Genomic DNA, 15,298 nt, shown 5'->3' on the forward strand with positions numbered 1-15,298 from the left:
TTGTCAGTGTTTGTTTGAGCCATTTCGAGCACCATGGACCTATAACATTAAGCTCCAATAAATTGTAACTAAATAATTAAACTCTTTAATTATAATAGTTAATTTATTAATTCTGATATTTCTCCACTATAAATTGAGAATTGCACTCTTTATGTTATAGATATACTTTTACAGAAATCTTATTCAAAGTTGTCCATTGATATAACCATCTTACAATAGTTCAACCCTCCAATTAATTAGTTCATAAATTAGAATGGAATAATTAGCATTTTACCTTTCTAATTTACTTCTTATTCCTTAAGTACCATTAATTCACTAGTGAATAATTAATCTATAATCTAATTATAGATTTGAGCTCAAAATCATTCACTTCCAGAATTAACCCTTAAGGGAAATAATATACGATCTGTTAGGAAAGATTAGATTCCGTGTTGTTGATAAATGTTCCCAGCCATCCATGATATCAAATCTCCATTCTATGAAGAGACCATAACGAATGAATCAAAAGATTTAATAAACATGAACAGGAGTTCATGAACACTCAGGATTTAGGTTGATCTATAAATGATCATCAAATTATGATATGAATTACAAGTCTTTATTATTAAATGGTTTTTTGGATAAAGACTTTTATTGATATCGGTCCATGTAATATATAATCATATTATATAAAGCACCTTTATTGAGATGTCTTACCACATCAATAATTCGAATCTAGATTATTTGTATCAACATGATACTCAGCAAATTGTACTTACAACCCCAATTAAAGAATTCCATAACTTCAATTTGTTGTTGTTGACTATTTTTATTCATTCATGTGATCTTAATTCTCTCCTACTAATACAAGATCACATCCTCAATAATGAATATGGAATTTTTCTTATATTTAAAAAATTATTCAAACAATAATTTAATAATCTAAATATAACAATAATAAACCATTGTATTTATTTATTCATCGAAATAATAAATGTTTTTTACATGCTTTTAGGGCATACTCCTAACAGACACATAATCATGCATTAAACCATTAAATCACACATATACCAATTATGCCCTCCCGACACGCTAATCAAGGCCCTTGAACCTTATTAGTGATTTTGGGTCGTTACATTGCTTGTGTATCAAGGAGAACTTCATGCATATGAATTGTGGCTCTAGTACCAACTGTAATGACCCGACTAACTTAAAGACCTCAGACCATTAAAACTACTAAGACATAACTATTATCTTCGAATACATACATAAAATAATAGAACTTTGTTATAGAAAATCCAAAATATGGGATCTCATTGTTATTACATAAAATCATAAAGAAAAACAAAACCTTTAATTAAGTGTTCAAATACTAAATGCGGAAATCATAAATACATAAATAAAAAAAACTTGAATCATAAACATCATCCTCGATCGATTCCATCGGTCCATTCCTTCAGTCATCTCCCAATACACATGCCAAATCCACCTAGACTTTGTCCCGCCTTCCAAGTTCATTTACCTGCACCTTCTAAATAAAAAAGAATGACTCTAATGCCTAGTAAGGAAAAAATACTAAAGCATAACATAAAACATAAGACGTAGAAACATAAATAAAACATAACACATAAGACTTCAAATTAATGGCCATTAACTCATTGCCATAGTATGTGATAGTAACCATCTAGGTCCTCTTGCTACTATTTAGAGGTAGGTTTAGACACAACTATAGTCTACAATAATGATAAAAATATCAGGATTTGCTTATTTGCTATCTAAGCAACCATATTTCCCAAGCGACTACAAACATAAAAACAGCATACATACATACATACATACATACATACATACATACATACATACATACATACACACACACATACATACATACACACACACATACATACATACATACATACATACACATAGCATATAAAAATAATCATAGCACATAAAATCTAACTTATTTTCCTTACCAAAAACCGAGGTATTGGAGACAAGTGCGAGATTGGAAACTCCTAAAACCAAACAATAAAACCATAAGTGTCCTAAAGAAGAGAGGATGAAAAAAATATCTAAACCATCAAGATAAGAACATACCGTAAACCTTAAGTTTCAAGAAAATCAAACACCTAACCAAAGTCCATTATAACAAGTTAGGATTTGAAGAAAAATAAAAGAATAAGAGGAATCATAATGAACTAAACTTGAGGATTAAGAGTACCTTAGATAGCTTAGAACTTCGATCTACACCTCAATACCAAAATCACACTCTAGCTTACTTCCCAAGTGTTTAGAAAAGCTTAGATTTGAAAGCTTTTAACCCCAAAACCTAATGTTTCTCTCTAGAATGAATTTAGCAGCTTGGAGGCTCTGAGAAGTGTTTGAATGATGATGCAAATGGTTGAGTGAAGGGTCCTATTTATAGAGTTCAAGGAGTGAAACTAACTCCTTTTAAAATGAATAAATAAATGAATAAAAATTGGATTTTATGCTCAACATATGCCCAGAACTCGGTCCAAATCGTTCAAGAGCAAGTCCAAGTTGTTAAGGGTTGTTTCTAGCTCGGATTCCACGGACTTTCAAAATATGCAAGTGAAGCTGATATATCGCCCCCTATAGGCGATATATCGCCTTCCCCATATTCTCGAGGCCTTGTGGTTTCGTTCGTGCAAAGTCGAGGTATTTTCTGTATCATCATAGGCGATATATCGGCCCCTATAGCTGCAATATATCGGCTTACGCTGATATATTAAACATGTTTTTTGCACACTTTCAGCATGCTTGAAGTTGTTTAAAACCACCTAGACTGAGTAATACAAGATTCTAACAGCTGAGGGAAGGTTCTAGACTTCCTAGGTTTATCCTTGATTAATTTATTCATCTAAAATCCTTAAATCTGTAATAAACATACATGTGACAAATGTCACATCCTTAAATATTCTATCTAAACCTTAGGTTATACTAAATAATATTTCTAGGACCAACTTTAGTAATCAAACCTTATGATAAAATTAATATTTCTAAACTATAGGCTAAACTTATAAAATCCATAACTATCTCTATGAGTTTCCAACAAAATCCCGACTTGAACCAATAACCATGAAAACTAACATACGACAGCACAAGCTACTACTATCTTGCTATGTAAAATTCAGAGACGCTAAACTTGATTTCTAAGTTTTCATGTTAATGCTTTGTTCTTTCTTTGTTGGGGGTTTCAAAAACCCTAGGTATACCGAAAAGGGGCAATCATTTTTCTTCTTTAAGTGTTGATTTCTACCAAGGAGGTAATGGAAATCTCAAACCCTATGGTTATTTAGATGGCTTTTATGATTTTGGTATATGTTTGTTAAAATCATCGTGGTGTGTGGAGACTTTAGTATTTTTGCTATCCTTTTGTATTATTGTGTTTGATCCTTGTTGAAGGAAAGGTCATGAATAATATGTTGTGTGGTTATTATGATTATGATTAGTTTGTTATATAGAGTAGAGGTATGGTAAGTGTTGACAATTGTTTTGGTTTTAATTAGGCATGGGAAAATGGGGCGGTGAGGCGGGGCCCCGACCCGGCGGAGCGTCTTTGCCCCGGTAAAAACGGGGCGGAATTCGGGCCGGGGCGCCGCCACGCCCCGCCCCGCTATGAATTCAAGCAGGGCGGGGCAGCCCCGCCCCCGCTATTAATTCAAGCGGGGTGGGGCAGCCCCGCCCCCGCTATTAATTTAAGCGGGGCGGGGCGGGGCCGTCTCGCTCCGAAAACGTTTTTTTTTCTATACTCTAACCCAATTCTCTAATGCTACTTATATACATGCATAATACATGAAATTAACATTTTATATGTGATTTAGAATATCCTTAATTCTAAATAGAATAGAAAGAATTGTAAATATTGAAAAATATGTTTTATATAATTCATATTTATTCTTGTATTTATTTTTGTAAATTTTAAAATAAAGAAAACAAAATATAATATTTGAGGGTGTAGTTGATACGAAGTATAAAAAATAAAGATTACAATAAAAAAAAATATTTAGGCTTAGGGAAAATTCTAAAATTATAATTTAATGTTTCTTTTAAAAAAAAAGTTAAATGGGGCAAATGGGGCGAGGCGACCTGCCCCGCTCCAAGAAACTAATCGGGGTGGGGTGGGGTAGACCCGCCCCATTTACATGTATAGTTTTGATCTATTAAATAATGATGATGATTATCTTAGGAACCTAAACATGAAAATATTGGTTGTTTTTGGGCTATGAGGGTTTCGGCTTAGGGGTGATGTTCAAAGCATGCTTGATTTCATTTTTATGTTTTAATGTCAATTGTAATATGAGAAACATGATAGGTTGTTTGTAAGATTTAAAATGGGTATAAGTTCCTTTACAGATGTTAATTTGATTTAGTGTGTATAAAGGTTAAGTTCTTGATGCTTGGATAGTTTTGTTTCTTGGAATATTTGAATGGTAGAAACATGTTAGGAGTTATATTTAAAACATAATTAAAATTGGTTTTTCTTTTGGTTATGCTTACTATTTTTTGTTATTATCTTGGAATGGAAATGGTAAATAAATGTTTTAGAATGCACATGTGATGCCTCAAGAGGTGTTTGATTTTATGTAAATAAGTACACATCATTAGGAAGATGATTAAGGCAGTTCTTTGGATCGTTTGAGTCGTTCAAGCCAATCCATTAGATGATAATCCCTAGTTTCCCATGTTTGAGCCATGACGACTATTACTTTTCTTCTACGAACCGAAATTTTTGACCCTATACTTCATTGAAAAAAATATTTCTTTTTGTAACTCATTATACCATGGTTATATATATGATTTTTTATTTTGTGGGATGCTGTGAAAAAAAAATACTTATGGGTTATTTGTTTGGTTGTAATTTGTGTATGATCTCTATTTCTCTCCTTGAAATATTATTAAAAAAAAAAAAGAGATCATTATAGAAAGAAGAGTAAGAAAAAATAGGTATTTCTTGAATTGTATGAAAAAATTTGGGGCAAGTTCAAAGAATGGAATTGATGTATGCTATGGTGTGATTTGAGCTTAAATGTATCTTTCTAAACTACCCTTAACCTTAGCCTATTACATTACATGTAACGCCCTGGATAGCCAGGACCGCTACACTGTGTACTTATAAAGGTGCATGACTTGCTAATCAAGTCATTAATTTAAAAACGTGTCACTATACATGTATGAGCTAGGGTTAAAAAGGTTTTGGTCTCAAAAGTTTCACTTTATATAATTAAACAGTTTTATACATAGGATCCCAAAAAGAAATAGAGTTTAAAAGTTAGTTTACAGAATTTCCAAAATACAGACAACCATTAGCCATACTAAGGCAAAATAGACATTTCTGGTTCTCGTGTCCCTGCTTAAACCCCAACCGTGGCGGCTGAGCAGCTGGTCATGTACATTCGGCTCACAGAGCTCTCCAAGTCAGGGCTAATCAAGCTTGCTTTTGCCTTTACCTGCACCACATAGCACTTGTGAGCCAAGGCTCAACAAGAAAACATAATGCGCAACACGAACATTAATAACAAATAGTCAATTCTTTAAGCATGATCAATCACCAAATAATCCACATTAACCATTCAGCATATACTCAGAATCGAAGATGCAACTAATCACAGATAACATTCAAGTCTCATAATAATCAGGTCACATAATAGTCAAGGCCGACAACTTAGGCCACACCCTATGTTTACCCCACTGACTCCGGCCCGCTTAAACCGAGCTTAGTGTATAAAAGTTGTCCTTGGCTACCAGTGGCCAAGCCGCGCCCTGTGCGCTTGTGTAACCCTTGGTACTCTTAGGCCATTGGTTCATTGTTTATATGGTGTAATACCATCCTTTCAATTATACAAATTAGGGAGTCCTTAGTCCCATTACAAATACACAACCAGGTGCAGTTTTCTTACCTTTAGTTTTTATGTTCACTAATTACAAGCGACGCTCCTCGAGCACGATCCGTTCCCAAGCCCTAGCTTAATTACCTAGTAAAAACCAACGTAATGGATTCCATTAATATTCAAAGAAAGGTTTTCAGATACAAAACTAGCTTCCGGGACATCGAATTCCACCAAGCACAGTGGCAAAGTCGATCCCGAGCACCCTAGACTAAATTCACTTGCCTAAAATCCCCAAATGTTCAAGTGTGCACCTAAGGGCTGCGGCCCTTGAAGCCTAGCTGCAGCCCACCCCTAAAGCAGAGCCAAGCCCCCTCCCAGAGAGCAGACACTTGCTGCGGCCCTACCCTTGGGCACCGCGGCGCTTCCCTTTGGCCGAGCCTCCCTGACTCCTTTGCATCCTAGGGCCGCAGCGCTCTAGAACAGAGTCGTGACCCTTCCCTTCATGCCCAGAAAATTCATCATTTCTGACATCTAAACCTCATCCAAAACCGTTCCAAAGCTCCCTAATTCAAAACCCATTATTCACAAAAATTTTAGCATGACTCTAACAACATAATCCAACAGAAAACCTAGGTTAAAACTCATTAAAATCTCATTTTTAATTTCTGAAACTCAAGAACTTAAGAACACAAAAACCAGTAATGGAGCACCAAAATTCAGTCATTAACTTATGGATTCAAGCTTACCTCCACAGCGGAATCACTTCTCTAAGCAAAATCCAAGCCAACTCCCAAGCTTTCCACCTTAATTCAACCTTGAGATTAAGAACCTAGGAATCCTTAGTTTTCAACCCATGAACCTTATAATCAATTAGTCAAAATGAAATTCAGTGCTTACCTTAGCTTATGGTTGAATTCCCTGGCTGATACTGAGCTAATTCCTCAAAGCTCTATCCTCAAATCACTGAATTCCTAGCTGAATTCACCTTGGTTTTCACTAGTTTTCTTGAGAGAGAAGTGAGAGAAGAGGGCTGAACAATAAAGGGTCAGTCTATTTTTGTTCCACTAGCTTCTGTTTTGGCTAAGTCTAACTTTAGCTAATTAAGTCAATCCCGAGGCTCGGGGTGCCGGAAACGTCCCCGAGGGCAAAATGGTAAAATTCCCCAACATTCCCGCCTAAACCTCCTAACCTTAAATATATCTCCATATATTTATTTCCATAACCCGACAGTCTAAATAACTACCTGATAACTAAAATACCCCTGACTTATCCAAAGTCAAATATTAAGCCCTGCTGTGACTTTTCCCGCTATCTAGCTCCCTAGGATCGCCACAAGTCGTTCTCTGCTAACCTACCCACATAATAATGTGGTTCTCACAAATACTATATATATCACATTTACATGCATATAATCATACGAGCATTTTTATCACATAGTTATGCATTTAAATCAATAAATTCATTCATAGGTCAATTATGCACTCTCGGCACGCTAATCAAGGCCCCTAAGCCAAATTAGCGATTTTGGGTCATTACATTTCAAGTCTATAAAGACCTTTTGATTTTTGATCATTGTGTGTTTATATTAGTGGAGAATGATTGGTTAATGTCTATGGAGTGGATGATTTTTATTGAAAAACATTTTGGTATATAGGGATTGATTTAAAAGAAAATGATTTGGCAAGTATAGATTAAATTTGATGCATTTGAGTTGGTGTTGTGATTAAGTGCTTAGTAAATTATTTTTGAAAATCAAATGGTGAATTACATATGGAGTTGAAATTCTAAAGAGTATGAAAATCTAATTTGTTTTGGCATTACTTATTAGTGTGATTCTCAGAGACATTCACGCTTTTGACAAGACCTTTGTTTAGTGAGTGAGATTAGTTTGTATTATTTTCATTTTTAGTTTTGTTATTTTAGTGTTTTGCCAAGGGACTAGAAAAATTCAAGTGTGGGGGAATTTGATAAGATCATTTTTATATTAGATGGTGTTATGATAGCATTTTTAGTAGTTTTAACTTAATTTCGTGACTTTACAACATATTTTATACATTGCATTTTATGATGATAAATCTGACATTTTGATGGCAAGTGTAGTTTATAAATCATAGGTTGAAAAGAGACTCACTGAGATGAGGTTAAAATGAAGTTTTAGAAGCATTCCAGGCTTTCAGGATTGAAATGTTGAAGTGGCAGAAACGTACAAGCTATCTATGATCGAGAATTGAAGAAATTGAAGATAGGTCGCGACCCATAAAATTCAAGCAGCAACACTTTAATTGGAAATGACATTTCAGAGTTTTTTTGTTCCAGATGGGCCGGTGCCTAGATTTTTCCAGGCCGCTGCTTGTTGTGTAGAAAAGTGAAGTTGGGTCGCTGCCCAGTTTTTTCAGGTCGCTGCCTGCGTGGCCAGTTTTGCCTATATTCTGCTTTAGGTCGCGGCACGCATTTTCCAAGCCGCGACCTGCAACGTTATTTTCAGATTTTTAATTACATTTTAAATAGAATTTAAAGGAGACTATAAAATATTATTAGGGTTAATTGGAGATTAATTTTTTATTACGATTTTTGAGAGAAAAATACTCTGAAAGGGCTGGAGAGAAGACTACAATACTATTGTTCATCAATCTAGTTTCATTTCTTCTCTTAATCTCTTTAATCTTAATTATAATTATGTTTCAGATTATGATTACTATTATGGAGTAGGTTCTTTTTAGGTTAAGGGTTAATTCAAAACCCAAGACATGAATTCTTGATTGTTGATAATGAGTATTATTCTTTAATTTCTCTCAATATTAAATTGTTTCTATTTTTCCAGTTGAATGTTATGAATTTTGTAATTTCTTGTTAGGTGGCCAACTAATTAAGGTTTTACATTATTCAATTGTCATCTTAGAATTACTACTCACCTAATAGTTTAGGATTCTAAGTGTATGTGATAAATTGCAATTGATAGTGATGTCAAAAGAATTGTTGATTGTGATGAAAAATAGAACCTAGGTTAAATGAATTATATGCTTCATTAATTTATTGCCTAGATTAACTTGTCTCCATAGGACTTAATGCTTTATCTAAGTTAAATAGATTGTATACTTCATAGATTTATTGCTTAGCTAAAAGAGTTCATTATTGAGCGCTTCGCCTTAATTACTTATAATAGGGAGACTAGGATAATTGTCTGCTCCAGCGTTATCTGCAGGGTTAATAGTTTAATTGAGAAATTGGAATAATATTTATTATTAGTGATTAGGGGCAATGCCGACAGTTAATTCGAGACCAATGTCGACTGTTAAAAACTAATGTAGTTGATCCCAACCCGATAGTCAATTCGAGATCAATGCCGACAGTTAAAAATTGTCGCTATTGACCTCAACGCCGACAGTTAATAAAAGCCCAATGCCGATAGTTATTACATGTCGCTGAAATTCAAATAAAAAAATCTAAAAATATAATTAATGAATAATTTAATTTTAAAAATAAACTAAATTATGTAAATATATTTATAAAAATTATGTATATATTAAAAACTTTTAAAACTAGATTTTTTTTTGTTTCTAAACTTTTCATATTATTAACTTTTGTATTTATAATAATTTTTATATTAAAATTTAAATTAGTAATGATATAAAGAATAATATAGTTAAATTAACATATTTATAAAATTAGTATTAGTTAAAAACAAGATTTTTTATTGATTGGTTAAATATTGTAAAATAATTTTAAAATTTCTATAAATTTTTTAGTTATAATTTTTTAATATGTATGTTTAAAATATTAATTTTTTATTAAAGGAATTCTTACACACTATTGGAGCAATGTCGACAACTTATAGTTGTCGCTGTTGGGGCCAATAGCGACAACTATAAGCTGTTGGCATTGCCCCAATAATGTGTCAGCATTGCCTTTAAAAAAAATCAGACTTAAAAATTCAGTTTCTATCTTTTTTTCCCCTCTTCTTTCTCCCTCTCTCTCGTGCGATTTGCTCCAGCTGTGAAGACCCAGCCGTGCAATTTGCTTCAGCTGTGAAGCCCCAGCCGTGCAATTCACTCCAACCGTAAAATGTACAAAGATCCTCCAACCACCGCAACACTCACGACCCTCCAGCAACCAAGCAACGCTGCACGAAGGCTGACGATCCTTCAGCCGTGGGACTCAAGAAGGCCTCCTCAATCTTGGTGCAGGTTGTGCGGATATCTTTGCCCAAGGTTATATAAACTCATTTATTTATAATTTTGGTATGGAAAGCGATGTTTTATATGTGTTTAATTGTAGTTTTGACATATTGTTTGATTTCTTTGTTAGATTTAAATATTTCAAAGTTTAAAACTCTAAAATCTCAAATTTTACGGTCCGAATTTGTTCTTGTAAATTCAAGGTTAGTATACCTTTTTCATGCAAAATAACATTCATTTATATGCACACTAACTTTGATTTTGTCATTTATCGATGTATTTTGGTAAATAACTATGTGTTTTAATTTGGATTTTTAGTTGCACACTAAGTGTTTGATAAAATGCACTTAGTGTATTGCCTTGATACTTTGTATTTTCTTTGTCTTGTTCTAGTTTGAAAATTTAGATTTATTGATTTTTTTTTATATAGAGCATTAGAGAGAGAAAAAATTAGTTCATTGAAACTTTTGAGTATGGAAAAATATATATATATATATATAAAAAAAACTTTGATGATATGTAATATAGTTATAATAATGTTGAGAGGTATAGATCATTCTTTGTAAAAGTACTAACACATAAATCATAAAGCATAAAGCATAAAGTTAGTAGTGACTATTAAGTTTGTTGTAGCATTATACGAACTTTGTTGCAGCAAAAGTAAGTCAGAGAGTTGTCCTTGTCCACTGAAACTTTGTTGTAGCATTACACGAACATTGCTACAACAAAAGTAAGTCAGAGAGCTTGCTCAAAATTGATGTTGTAGCATCATATTGACGTTGCTACAACAAAAATGCCTAACTCTATGACCCATTTGATTCCATTTTTTCTGCAACCATAAGCACATTAAACCATCAAAAACCAAAATCTAAAAGAAAAGACTTACTATATATATTTTTCTTCATATTTTCCTTCGTGTATCTTAAAGAACTTGAATATTTCAAAGGTCTAAATAATATATTGATCAAACAATAGTGCTTGGTTGCCTTGTCCAATTGAAGAGATTGAAACAATGCACACCAAATTATCTTTTATTATTTTGATATTTAATTTGACATAAAACCATACATTGAAAAAAAAAACATTGTTATTACGAAGTTATTAGCCTTTAGTTGAAAAAAAAAAAAATAGTTGTAGTAAACTTAAAATAAATTTTTAACACCAGTAGACTTATGTCCTACATCATATTTCAAACATATGATGATCATCACTGAATGACATCTTTCCACCAATACAAAAATATATCATAGAATATTTCTTAGCATCAACTCAAAATGTGATAACAAAAAAAAGCATGATTTTCCATATTGTGCCTATTTGGGTTTGGAATGTTAAGTTTCTAAAGCTTGCATTCCAAATCATTAACTTATCTCTTGCAATATTTTATTTCTGAAAATTTTGACTAAATACATATAAAACACTCATTTCTATACTCACAAAATTAATTAAAAATACTTGTATTACTTTTGAGTACAATATATTCCATGTTATAATATTTCAATCACTAATTTTATTTTTAGGTAGTGGAATTAGCAAGGAGTATTAGAAAAGGTTGCTATTGATTGGAAGAGGTATAATATTTTATTCTTTTTAATATTATACAAGTTCACGTTAGAGGAGTTTGAATATCTTAAATATTCATCCATAGTGAAGTAGGTGCTGGGATTATAATTGTGTGCTGAGGTGATAACGGAAGGTTGAGAACTTGCATGTCTTAGTGAAGTAGGTTTTGTGATATATATATATATATAATTGTGTGTTGGGGGAGATATAAGGAAGAAAAATTGCTTGTTGTTTGAATTGATTGAATTATTTGAATTGGTATTGACATATTGTTAGGTTACAAAAATAGGGTAAGTGTTGTCTGTTTTAAATTTAGTCGTGATAATTATGTAACGCCCTAGATAGCCAAGACCGTTACACTGTGTGTTTATAAAGTGCCAGACTTGCTAAGTAAGTCATTAGTACAAAATCATGTTACTGAAACTGTAAAGGATCTAGGGTTAAAAGCGTTTTGGTCTCAAAAGTCACGTTTTCATTAAGAAACATTGTTTATGTACACGGGATCCCAAAAATAACAGTTTAAAGGCCATTTACAAAAGTTACAAGGTTTAAATACATTAACCAGCCATACTAAGGCAAAACGAGCAGTTAGGTAACCCCTGTCCTGACTCACTCCTCGACCATGGTGATCGAACAGCTGGCTAAGTACATTCCACCTCGGAGCTCTCCACCTCAGGCTTGGTCCAATTTACCCTTGCCTTTACCTGCACCGCGTAGCACCCGTGAGCCAAGGCCCAGCAAGATAACACAACAACAACAGAGCATGAACAATTAACAAACAAATCAATAACTCATATGGCATTTCATAAAACCCGGATATATCATCAGTCAGTATAACCAAGTATTCCACATACTAAGCATTTCAATTCATATCATTCACAATTCACAAATGATAACCAAGGCTAGCGCCCTCGGGCTGCTCCCTCTGTTATCCCGTTGTTTCTAGCTCCCAGTGGCCATTTCGCGCCCTGCGCACTAAAATCACATACGGTACTCTTAGACCGTTTTCACATGTCCCATGGCATGATACCAAATTTGACACGATATAAATTTCGGAAGCACTTAGTCCCATCACAATCTCACAACCGGGTGCAGTTTTCTTACCTTTCAATTCACTGATTTCCGATGCCACGAAGCCACGAGCACGGTCCTCTACCCCGAGCCTCTTCAAAGTCCTAATCACAACACAAACGAAACATCCTTTGTCACTAATCAATCCAAGGCTACCTCCCCGGAACCAATCCCATACTCTCGGAACCCCCAAATCCCTACAACAATGCACCGAAGACATTCCCCGAACCCCCGGAGCAAAGGCTCAAAATTGCAAATTCTAACATCCTGAAATTGGCCTAGCGCCGCGGCGCAGCCCTGTAGGGCTGCGGCACCCAGCAAGTTTGAGCCGCGGCGCCCAGCAAGTCAAAGACCCCATCATGCCCAGAAACAGCCTTGCACCGCGGCGCTCCTTCGCGAGCCCAGAATTCTGGGTTTTTCCCCTGCGTTTTCCCCGAACCCAAATCACTCCAAATCATCCCATCTTCATACCCAAGCCCCAAAACTTATTTAAAACCCCACATAGACCAACCAACAACCTATAAACACTATAACCCAGCTCAACTACACAATCACCCACAGAATTCACACTTAAATTCAGACTCTAACACTTAAGCTAAAACTTGAGAAAAGTACAAACCAGTCCTCTAAATCCTTAAACCATAACAGCTACGAAATTGCAAACATACTTAATACCCTTACCTCAATCAGAAATTCGACCTGAGCTTCCTCCAATCCAAGCTTGAGCTAGATTCCACCTTAACAAACCAGCTGAATTCCATGCAAGACAAACCATGGCTATCTCTCAATTCTTTCAAAAACCAAATTCAGAACTTAACAAAACAGGGACCCATTCCTTACCTCAGTATAAACCTTGATATATGCTTGATTCCACACCCTTAAGCCCTTCACTAGCCTCAAAGAACTCAGTTCAGCTCCTCTTCCACTTTGCCTTCTAGGTTCTTGATTCTCCCTTTCCTTCTTGATCTTTCTAGCCTTCCAAGTCTTAACTTCAGTTATACTTAGCATAAAAGAATCGTACATATCCTTTTCCCTCAGCCAAAGACATCTATACCACTGCCAAAAGACCTTTTTAGCCTCCCTCAAATATCCTTTTCTAACTAAACCTCAAGGGTACACTTGTCTTTTACCTACTTTACAGTTTTACCACTTATCCAACAAAACCTGTTACTCTCTATGGTTACTAACAGTTACACAAGTTACCAAATCACCAGTTACCATTATCTAGCTTTCTATGACCGTCTCGGCACGTGCGTCACATTGATACCACCACACCCACGTGGTACGATTCACATATCATAATTATCACATAACGTAATACACATAATCACATAACATGCTTAAAATCATATTCATGCATCTAAATCATTAAAATCACACATAATTCCGATTATGCCCTCCAGGCACACTAATCAAGGCCCTTAAGCCTTATTAGTGAATTTGGGTCGTTACAAATTATGTGTTATATTTTTTTTTTTTTTTTTTTTAATTACTATGAATTTAGTTCATATTCTAAATTGGATATGATGTATTAACAGAGGAAACTATATCTATTTTTTTAGATTATGTAATTGAACATAATTATGAAAATAGTTTTTCTTTGTTTTTTTTTTTTTTGTCTACAGTTTTAGACAAAATAATGGCAATCGATAAAGATTGGATATCAGCGGATAGATTATCAGTGAAATATAAGGATGGAGTTGAGAGTTTCTTGGAGATTTGCGCAAGAAATTCTCAAGATCCTAATAACATTTGTTGCCCTTGTATTAAGTGTGGTAATGTTCAAAGAATGAAAATTACTGAGATAAAGGGTCACTTATTTAAGTATGGAATAGATAAAAGTTATAAGATGTGGTTTCTGCATGGAGAAAAAATCACATTTAGTAGAGAATCTCCATCAAAGAAGAATAATTGTGATTATGTGAATGATGATGAGAGAGATGACATTGCAGAAATTAATGATAGGTGATGCATAATTTGAAACAGATTTTGATCCAGTGAAATTTCAAACCATTTTAGAGGATGCTGAGAAACCCATTTATCCTGGTTGTAATAAGTTCACTAAACTATCAACACTTCTTAGGTTGTACAATATAAAAGCTAAACATGGGTTGAGCGATAAGAGCTTTACGGATATATTTTCCTTTCTAGGAGAGTTATTACCCGAAAATAATGAAATGTCATTGTTGTTTTATGAGGCAAAGAAGACATTGCGTTCTTTAGGCATGCAATACAAAAAAATTCATGCATGTCCTAACGATTGCATCCTATATCGAAAAAGATTGGTTGATGCAAATGCATGCTGAATTGCGGTGGGTTAAGATGGCAGAACAAAAATAATTCTGATGAGGCTAGGGTAGGAATTCCTGCAAAAATTTTATGGTACTTATCGCCTATACCTCATTTGATTAGACTTTATCGAAATGTTGATCATGCTAAAAACTTAACATGGCATGCCAATGATAGAATACAGGATGGTAAACTTAGACATCCAGCAGACTCACCTGCTTGAAAAAAAGTCTATTGGAAATAGCCTGAGTGTGGTAACGAACCTAGAAATATTCGTCTAGGTCATTCTGTTGATGAAATTAATCCACATACTTCCCTAAGTAGTAAATATAGTTGCTGACCTATTATGCTTGCCATTTACAATCT

Source organism: Humulus lupulus, chromosome 8, assembly GCF_963169125.1.
Source record: "Humulus lupulus chromosome 8, drHumLupu1.1, whole genome shotgun sequence".
Taxonomy (NCBI): Eukaryota; Viridiplantae; Streptophyta; class Magnoliopsida; order Rosales; family Cannabaceae; genus Humulus; species Humulus lupulus.